Source organism: Dasypus novemcinctus, chromosome 19 (assembly GCF_030445035.2).
Source record: "Dasypus novemcinctus isolate mDasNov1 chromosome 19, mDasNov1.1.hap2, whole genome shotgun sequence".
In the NCBI taxonomy this organism is placed as follows: domain Eukaryota; kingdom Metazoa; phylum Chordata; class Mammalia; order Cingulata; family Dasypodidae; genus Dasypus; species Dasypus novemcinctus.
Window position 1 is genome coordinate 55,219,515 of NC_080691.1, and position 9,416 is coordinate 55,228,930.

Below are 9,416 nucleotides of genomic sequence, written 5' to 3' on the forward strand. Positions count from 1 at the left end.
TTGTTTTCAAAGATCTTTATGGTCTTAGCTCTTATATTTAGGTGTTTAATCCATCTCGAGTTAATTTTTGTTTAAAGTGTGAGATGGTAATCTTCTTTCATTTTTTCATATGGATATCCAGTTCTCCAAGCACCATTTGTTGAAGAGGCCATTCTCTCCCACTTGAGTGGGCTTGGTGGTCTTGTCAAATATCATATGACTGTATATGTAAGGATGTATATGAGAATACTCAATTTGGTTCCATTGGTCAGTAGGTCTATCCTGGTGCCAATACCATGCCATTTTGACCACTGTTCCTTTGTAGTATGTTTAAAGTCAGGTAGTGTGATTCTTCCCATTTCATTTTTTTTCTTTTTCAATATGTCTTTGGCTATTTGGGGTCCCTTTACTTTCCAAATACATTTTAAACTTAGTTTTTCTGTTTCAGTAAAAAATGCTGTATTGATTTTTATTGAAATTGCATTATATCTGTAGATTAGTTTTGGTAGGATAGACATCTTAAAGATATTTAATCTTTCTATCTATGAACAGGGAATACTCTTCCATTTATTTAAGTCTTCTTTTATTTCTTTTAACAGTGTTGTGTAGTTTTCTGTGTATAAATTTACTTAAATTTATTCCTAGGTATTTTAATTTTATTTAGTATTGTAAATAGTATTTTTTTCTTGATTTCCACCTCAGATTGCTCATTACTGGTGTACAGAAATGCTACTGATTTTTGTACATTGATCTTATAACCTGGGACTTTATTAAACTAATTTATAAGTTCTAGAATTTTTGTTGCAGATTTCTCAGGGCTTTCTTTGTATAAGAACATGTCTTCAGGAAATAGTGAAATTTTCACTTCTTCTATTCCAATTCAGATGCATTTTATATCTGGTTCTTGTCTCAATTTTTAAGCAAGTACTTCTAACCCAATGTTAAATAGGAGGGGTGATAGTCGACATTATTGTCATGTTCCTGATCTTAGAGGGAAAGTTTTTAGGATTTCACCATTGTAAATGATGTTAGCCTTGGGTTTTTCATATATGCCCTTTATCATGTTCAGAAAGTTTCCCTCTATTCCTATATTTCACACTTTCTTCATCAGGAAAGTGTGCTGTATTTTGTCAAATGCTTTTTCTGCATTTGTAGATATGATCATGTGATTATTTTCCTTTGATCTGTTTATGTGGTATATTAAATTAATTGATTTCCTTATGTTGAACCATCTTTGCATACCAGGTATGAAATCTACTTGGTCATGGTGCATAATTCATTTAATGTGTTGTTGAATGCAATTACCAAGTATTTTGTTCAGGATTTTCAAATCTAGGTTCAATAGAGAGATTGGTCTATAAATTTACATTATTGTGGTGACTGTGTTTGTCTTGTTATTAGGGTAAAGTTGGCATCATTGATGAATGAGGCAATTTTCCTTTCTATTCTATTTTTTGAAAGTGGTTAAGCAAAACTGTTAGTTCTTTCTAGATTGTTTGGTAGAATTCAATGGTGAAGCCATCTCGCCCAGGACTCTGCTTAGTTGGGAGGTTTTTAATGACTGATTCTATCTCTTTACTTGTGATTGGTTTGTTGAAATCATCAATTTCTTCTTTTATCAATGCAGGTTTCTCATGTATTTCTAGGAATTTATCCATTTCCTCCAAACTGTCCTTCTGTTAGCATATACATTTTCAAAGTATACTCTTATGATAGTTTTTATTTCTGTGGGGTCAGTTTCTCATTTCTTAACTTGTGCATTTGCATCTTCTCTCTTTTTTTATTTGTTAGTCTAGCCAAGGGTTTGTCAATTTTATTGATCTTCTCAGAAGACCAAGTCTTAATTTTGTTTATTTTTTCTAGACCTTTCTCATTTTCTATTTCATTTAGTTCTGCTCTGATCTTTATTATTACTGTCTTTCTTCTTCCTTTGGGGTTAGTTTGTTGTTTTTTTAGTAATTCTTCCAATTGTGCAGGTAAGTCTTCAATTTTAGCTCTTTCTTCTCTGTTGATGTATGAATTTATGCTTTGGAATTTCCTTCTCAGTACAATTTTTTTTGCATCCCAGAAGTTTTAATATGTTCTGTGGTTATTTTCATTAGTTTCAAAGTAGTTATTGATTAATTTGGAGTTTTCCTCCTTGACCCACTGTTTACCTAAGAGTGTGTTGGTTTATTTCCATATCTTGGTACCTAATTTAGGTCTCTGACCCTTGTAGATTTCCAGTATCATTCCACAGTGGTCAGAGAAATCTTTTTATATGATTTCAATATTTCTGAATTCATTGAGTTGTTCTCTGTGGCCTCTCTTGGATAATGACCATGTGTACTTGAGAAGAATGTTTATCCTGCTGTATTGTGGTGAAATGTTCTGTATATGTTTATTAGGTCCAATTCCTCTAATGTATGGTTCAAAGTCTTTGTTTCCTTATTGACTCTCTGTTGACATGTTCTGTACAATGGTGATAGTTGTGTATTAAAATCTTTCACTATGTTTGTGGAGGCTTCTATTCTTTCATATAGTTTTTTATTTTACCTTTTATTTTGAAATAACTTCAAACTTACAGGAAAATTGCAAAATAAAGTAATGATATATAGAACTCCAACACACTCCCCAACCAGATGCCCAAATTTACCAACTATTAGCATTTTGCCACATTTGTTGTATCTATCTTTTTAAACATTTGAGAGTAGGTTGCATGCATCATGCTTTTCTAACACTTAACACTTCCATGTACATTTCTTAAGAACAAAGACTCTAACTTATGTAACCACCTTAAGTACAGCTACCAAGTCTAGAAATTTAACATTGATACAAAGCATACAGTCCATATGTTTTTTCAGTTGTCCCAATAATGTCCTTTAGAGCATTTTCTCCTCCATTATTAGTTCCAGTTCATGACCATGTACTGCATTTAATTGTCATTGTCTTAGCCTCACTTTTTAAAATTTTAATTGTGATAACATATATATTAAATAAAATTTCCCATCTCATCTACTCCTAAGCATTTGATTCAGTGACATTAATTATACTCATAATGTTGTGCTATCATCACCACCATCCCTTAACAAATTTTGCAAACAGAAACCCTGTATTCATTATGCTTTAACCTATTGTAAACCCATTCTTAAGTAGGACCTTTTGATGAGACCACTTCAGCTAAAGTGTGACCCACCTCATTTAGGATGGATCTTAATCCTGTTACTGGAGTCCTTTATAAACAGAATGAATACAGAGAGAGAGAAAAAAAAAATGAAGAAGCTGAAATCAACGAAACTCAGAAAAGAAGGGAGAGACCAGCAGATGCCACCATGTGCCTTGCCATGTGGCAAGGATCTAAGGATCGCTGGCAACCAGTCTTTGGGAAGAAAGTATGGTCCTGATGACGGCTTAACTTGGATGTTTTCTCAGCCTCAAAACTGAAGGCAATAAATTCCCACTGTTCAAGCTGAATGATTTATTTAGGGATGCATGGCAATGTAGTAAAACTGGTATTTACTATAAGCAGTCTAGAAAACTAAAACACCCACTTCCCCCTGTTCCTGGTAATTTCTACTGTTTTCTCTCTGTGAATGTGCATATTCTGATATTTCATATATAAGTGGAATAGCACAATATCTGTCCTCTTGCGTCTATTTTAGTTAATATAACATACCTTCAAGGTTTATCCATGTAGTAGCATGTATCAGAATTTCCTTCCTTTTTACAGCTGAATAATATCCCATTGCATGTCTATACATTTTGTTTATTCATTCATCTATTGATGGACATGTGTTTTTTCCATTTTTAACAAAAGATACATAAGACAAGTTCATAGAGAAAACATGATGGACTAATACCCTTTCTTTAAGAACAGCACATTCCATACAAAGGAAAGGACTGTGACAAAGTATTTTAAAGTTCAATAGTCTGCCACAGAAATAAGTTATGATAATAATGGAAAAAGGAGTCTTGTCCATCACTCACTGGAGTCTCATCCGTTTCTCAGGGGGGCCTTTAGTGCTTACTTACTATTGAACATTCTTTGTGGTCTCCTTCTCCTCAGATTTTACAGCATCTGGTACAGGTTCTGACTCTTTCTTTGTCTGATCCACTGGGACAGCCTTTTCTCCAGACTTTTGCTGCACAAATTTGGGTGGAAATTTTTGTCTAAGATCCAAAAGTAAAGCATCCACTCGTTGTCTCTGGAAAATAGAGCTAGGTTCTTCTTTCCTTTTGGCTTTAGGTTTGACTTTATCTTGCTCTTTAAGATCTTTGACGTGCCACCAATATCGTTTGGAGGGATGATATCGACAATTTGACATAGCTTCATCAAAAGCTGACTGAATGCCATGCACTGCAGTAAGAACTCTGGAGTTGATAACTGATCCCAAATCTGGTGCCTGATAACTCCGGCAATGATACAGTAATCAGCCAGTGGAATAACTTGGATAGGGGACTGCCGCTCTTGCTTCAGAACAATGAAAAGAATAGGCTCTTGAGCATGTAAAAGGATGTACTCCACTCCAACCATCTAATTTAAATGTTCTAATGTTAGTCTCTGCATCTTGACTACTTCATTATTACACGTCCTGTCGTAAAAAGGATTGCTTCTTTCTGAGAAGTAATCCAAGACATTACCGCTGTTCAAAATGGGGATCCAGGTACTGTCAACCCAAGAGATTCCCAGTAGATTATCTCGGATATGCACGGCCGCCATAATTCCAAAAGCAGCCGCTGGTTCTTCCTCCGGCGCAGGGGAGACATAATGGATATGATGACGTTACAGATGGTACAGTCAGGAAGAAGAAAAGCAAAGAAGGGAGGAGTTGGCCGGCCAGGAGAAGAGTTGCTGAGAGAGCGGCAGACGGAGAAGTATGGATGCGAGCAGAAGGCAGGACGAAGAAAGGAGGAGAGGGGCAGGGCAGAGGGCTCTTTCATATAGTTTCTCCAGTGTTTGCCTCACATATTTGGAGATGCCCTGGTTAGGAGCATAAATGTTTGATTTTTCTTTCTTCTAGAAAGATTCCCCCTTTTAAAATATGTAGTGTCCATGTTTGTCTCTCACAATACTTTTGCATTTAAAGTCTATTTTGTCTGATATTAATATAGTTACTCCTGCTTTTTTTGGTTATTGTTTGATTTTTAGATTGTTTTCCAGACATTCATTTTGAATCTCCTTGAATCCCTGGGTCTAAGATGTGTTTCTGGTAAACAGAATATAGATGGGTCATATTTCCTTATCCATTCTTCCAATCTGTGTCTCTGGATAGGTAAGTTTAATCCATTGATGTTTGGTGTTATTTCTCTAGAGGAATTATTTACATTAACCATATTTTCTTTGTATTTGGGTTTGTCATATATTGTTTTTCCTTTTTGTGTTTTATGCAGTTTTTGCACTCTGCTCCAACACTGTCTCTCCTGTTTTTTATTTTATTTTTCTTTCCTCTTACAGAACTTCCTTTAGTATTTCTCATAGGGCAGGTTTCTTGTTGGCATACTATCTTAGTTTCTGTTTATCTGTGAATATTTTGAATTCTCCATCATTTTTGAATGCCAGCTTTGTTGGATAGAGTATTCTTGGTGGAACTTATTATTTTTTAATATCTTGGCTATGTCGTACTACTGTCCTCTTGCCTCCATAATTTTGTAGTAGAAATCAGCTCTTAATCTTATTGGGCTTCCCTTGTATGTGATGTTGTTGTTCGTATTTACTCTTTGTATTGAGAAATTGGATAAATTGATATATATATTTGTGTCTTGGGGTAGTTCTGTTGGGATTTTTTTTTAAAGATTTATTTATTTATTTAATTCCCCCTTACCCCCCCCCCCCCCCCCCGTTGTCTGTTCTCTGTGTCTATTTGCTGCATCTTGTTTCTTTGTCCGCTTCTGCTGTCATCAGTGGCCCGGGAAGTGTGGGCAGTGCCATTCCTGGGCAGGCTGCACTTTCTTTCGCGCTGGGCGGCTCTCCTTATAGGCGCACTCCTTGCTCGTGGGGTTCCCCTACCGGGGGGACACCCTTACTTGGCAGGGCACTCCTTGTGCGCATGGGCCAGCTCCACACGGGGCAAGGAGGCCCCGGGTTTGAACCGCGGACCTCCCATTTGGTAGACGGATGCCCTAACCACTGGGCCAAGTTCATTTCCCGGTCTGTTGGGATTTATGCTGTTTGGGGTGTGCTGTGCATCCTGGACATGGACATCCATTTCCTTCAATAGGTTTGGGAAATTTTCAGCCATTATTTCCTCCAAAACCATTTCTGTCCTCTTTCTCTTCTCTTCTCCTTCTGGGATGCCTATAATGTGCATATTTGTGCATTTTGCATTGTCATTTAGGTCCCTAAGTCGCTACTGGATTTTTTTCTATATTTTGTTGATCAATTCTGCTGTTCAGATGTACTGTCTTCCATAACACTAATTCTTCCATCTGCCTCTTCAAATCTCTTGTTATTTGCTGAGAGCATAATTTTGATTTCTTGGATTGTGCATTCATCACCATCATATCCGATATCTTTTTGCATATGTTTACCATTTCTTTTGTTTGCTCTCCAAATTTTTTCATAATATTCTTAATCTCTTCATTCACTTCATTAAATTGGTCTATGATATTTGTTTTGAGAGTTTTGATTAGTTACTCAATGTTCTGCTCCTCTTCCTGGATTTCAGTTTGCTCATTGGATTGGGCCATTCTTTCCTGGTTATTCCTACTGTTTATAATTTTTTTTTGCTCTCTGGTTATCATTTTATCTTGATGGGTTTGCTCAGTTGATTACTTTCTCCATCTAGTCTTGAGTTTTATTTATGTGCTTTGTGTGTGTGTATATGTGTGTGTTAAATCTTCTCTTTGACACTTTGTTTTTCTTATTCCACTTCCTTTTTGTTGCCCACGTTTCCTTGAAGGAAAATATTAGAGCCAGGCAATGCAAAAGAGTAAGAAAAGAAAAAGTGTAATAGTAATATTGATAGTAAATGTTAGCAGAAGAACCATGTGAAAACTAGGAGAATGAATATTAATCTCATGTAAGTTGTGTAGTTATAACAATAAAAAAGTGGAGCACCTATAATGATATAGTAAACTTAATATGGAGAAGAATAAGATTTGAATTAAAAGACCAGTGTGGTCAGGAGAGAGGGAAAGGGAAAAGAAAAGACAATAACGTAAAGAGTGAATAAAAGATAGAAAACAGAATAGAGGTGTTAGAAATAAAAAGTCAAAAATTGGGGGCAAAACAAAGAGATGGAATGTAAGAGAACAATAGAAGGTGGAAGTTCGAAAAATGTAAAAGAAAGGGGATAGCGTTGGTATTCACAATCAGTACACACAGAAAGGAGGAAATCAAGAATGAGGAAACACAGCAAACAAGAAACATTGCCTGCAGCACCTTGAGTAAGCACTCCTTTTGTCACACTCTCTGCAGATTGATGTGTAGAAACCTCTTGCTTTGTGGGTTCCCAAAACAGCTCACTTGGGCAGGATTTTCTCCTACTTAGCCACTTTTTTGCAGTATAGATGATGAGGGTGCACTCACTGGGATGCCTTCTTGCCCCATCTCCCTCCAAGCTAGAGATAGTCCATCAAGCATCTCACAATTCCTCCAAAAAATGCTCCTTACCCATTTATAAAACCATTCCAACATTTTCGTAACTGAAAAGCAGGACCTCACTCTCTGATACCAAATTCTATACTAGTTAGCCAAAGGGCTGCTGATGCAAAATACCAGAAATGTGTTGGTTTTCACAAAGGGTATTTTGTTTTGGTAGAATCTTACAATTAACAGGCCATAAAATGCAAGTTACCTTCCTCACCGGTCTATTGACATGCTTTAGAGCAAGATGGCTGCCAATGTATGGAAGGTTTCAAGCTTCCTGGGTTCCTTCTCCCCAGGGCTTTCCTCTTTCTGGGCTCAGCTCCTCTGTTATCTCCACAAGGCTGGCTGTAGACTATTGGTGAATAGCTTGTTTTTCTTCCTGGGCCTTCTCTCTTTGTTCACAATGAAGTGCCTCTCTGTGCTTACTTCCTGGGCTCCAGCTCAAGACTCCAACATCAAAACTCTGATTGAATCCTCTGCTCTGTGGTGTTGTTTTATCTGTTGTTCCCTGCTGACCAAATGGGCAGGGACACAACATCTTACTGATATCTCCCAATCAGAGCCCAAATCATAATTTAATCATGCCAAGAGGAGCACACCAGTTTAAAAACATAATTCAATATCTATTTCTGGAATTCACAAACCATATCAAGCTGCTACAAAGGCCAATATGACTAAAGAGTTAAAGGATATTAAGATTGTTGTTGGATTTTTCTAGGTTCTTGGCTAAGCTACAAGATATGAATTTCAAGAGCAAGCCAGGTTAGTTTGGCAAGTAATTAATTAAGGAAGGGTGTCAATTGAAATAGGAGAAAAAACAGATTATGAGTCCCAGGTAGAGAGGAAGGAACTGAAAAGAGATCATTTGGGCTGATTAAGAGACAACAATTCCTCATTACAGATTAAAAATGCCCAGGTTTTACTTGCATAGTATTCTATGAAGTGGGGAAAAAGACAAGACCAGTGTTGGTTTGGCCTTTGCACTTTCTGTCTAAACCATTAATTGTTCCACCCCTTTGCTAATTACAGGGAAGAATTCCAGCTGTTTACTGTTTTGATTGATTACCCCAACCATCAATGCCCTGGGATAGGCCATTGGAGACTATCAGGGGATTCTCCTGACTACCAGAGGATATCTCTTTCCAAATGGAATTTCTCACAAGGGTCTTCCAGCAGTCATCTTGGGGGTACTGAAGGTCACATGTTCAATGATGGTGTTTTTTCTGCTAGGTTTCAGATCCATCACTTTATTCCCTAACTAACATGCTCAAGAAGATATGAACTTCACAGCCAAAGCACGAGCAGCAAAAGAACAAATAGATAAATGGGACTTCTGCAAAATTAAAGCCTTTTGCACATCAAAGGGTTTTGTCATGAAAGTGAAAAGAGAGCCTACAAAATGGGAGAAAATATTTGGTAACCATATATCTGATAGGAAACTTATATGCTGCATGTACAAAGAACTCCTATATCTTGAAATTAAAAAGACAAACAGCCCATTTAAAAAATGGGGAAGAGATTTGAACAGACACTTCTCCAAAGAAGAAATACAAATGACTAAAAAGAACATGAAAAAAAAATGCTCAAAATCACTAGCTATTAGGGAAATGCAAATCAAAACTACAATGAGATACCATCTTACTCCCATAGAATGGCAGCTATCAAAAAAACAGAAGACAGGAACAGCAACTATCCCCCAAATGCAACAGCAAAGACCAAAAAAGAAAGAAGGTCCAACAATGAGCCCTTGATACTAACGACAATGCTTGTGAGCCTGTGCACCTGAAATAAGAACAAGGCCTAGAGCTAGAGGGTGCCTAAGAGTTACCTCCTGAAAGTCTCCGTGTTGCTCAAATGTGACCAGTCTCAA

The 9,416-nt window shown here is 36.9% G+C and overlaps 1 pseudogene; it reads right to left on the reverse strand.

Moving 5' to 3' along the window:
• Window positions 1–3,912: 3,912 nt before the first annotated feature.
• LOC101422599 (mediator of RNA polymerase II transcription subunit 6 pseudogene) lies at window positions 3,913–4,678 on the reverse strand (annotated as a pseudogene).
• Between the last annotated feature and the right edge of the window lie 4,738 nt (window positions 4,679–9,416).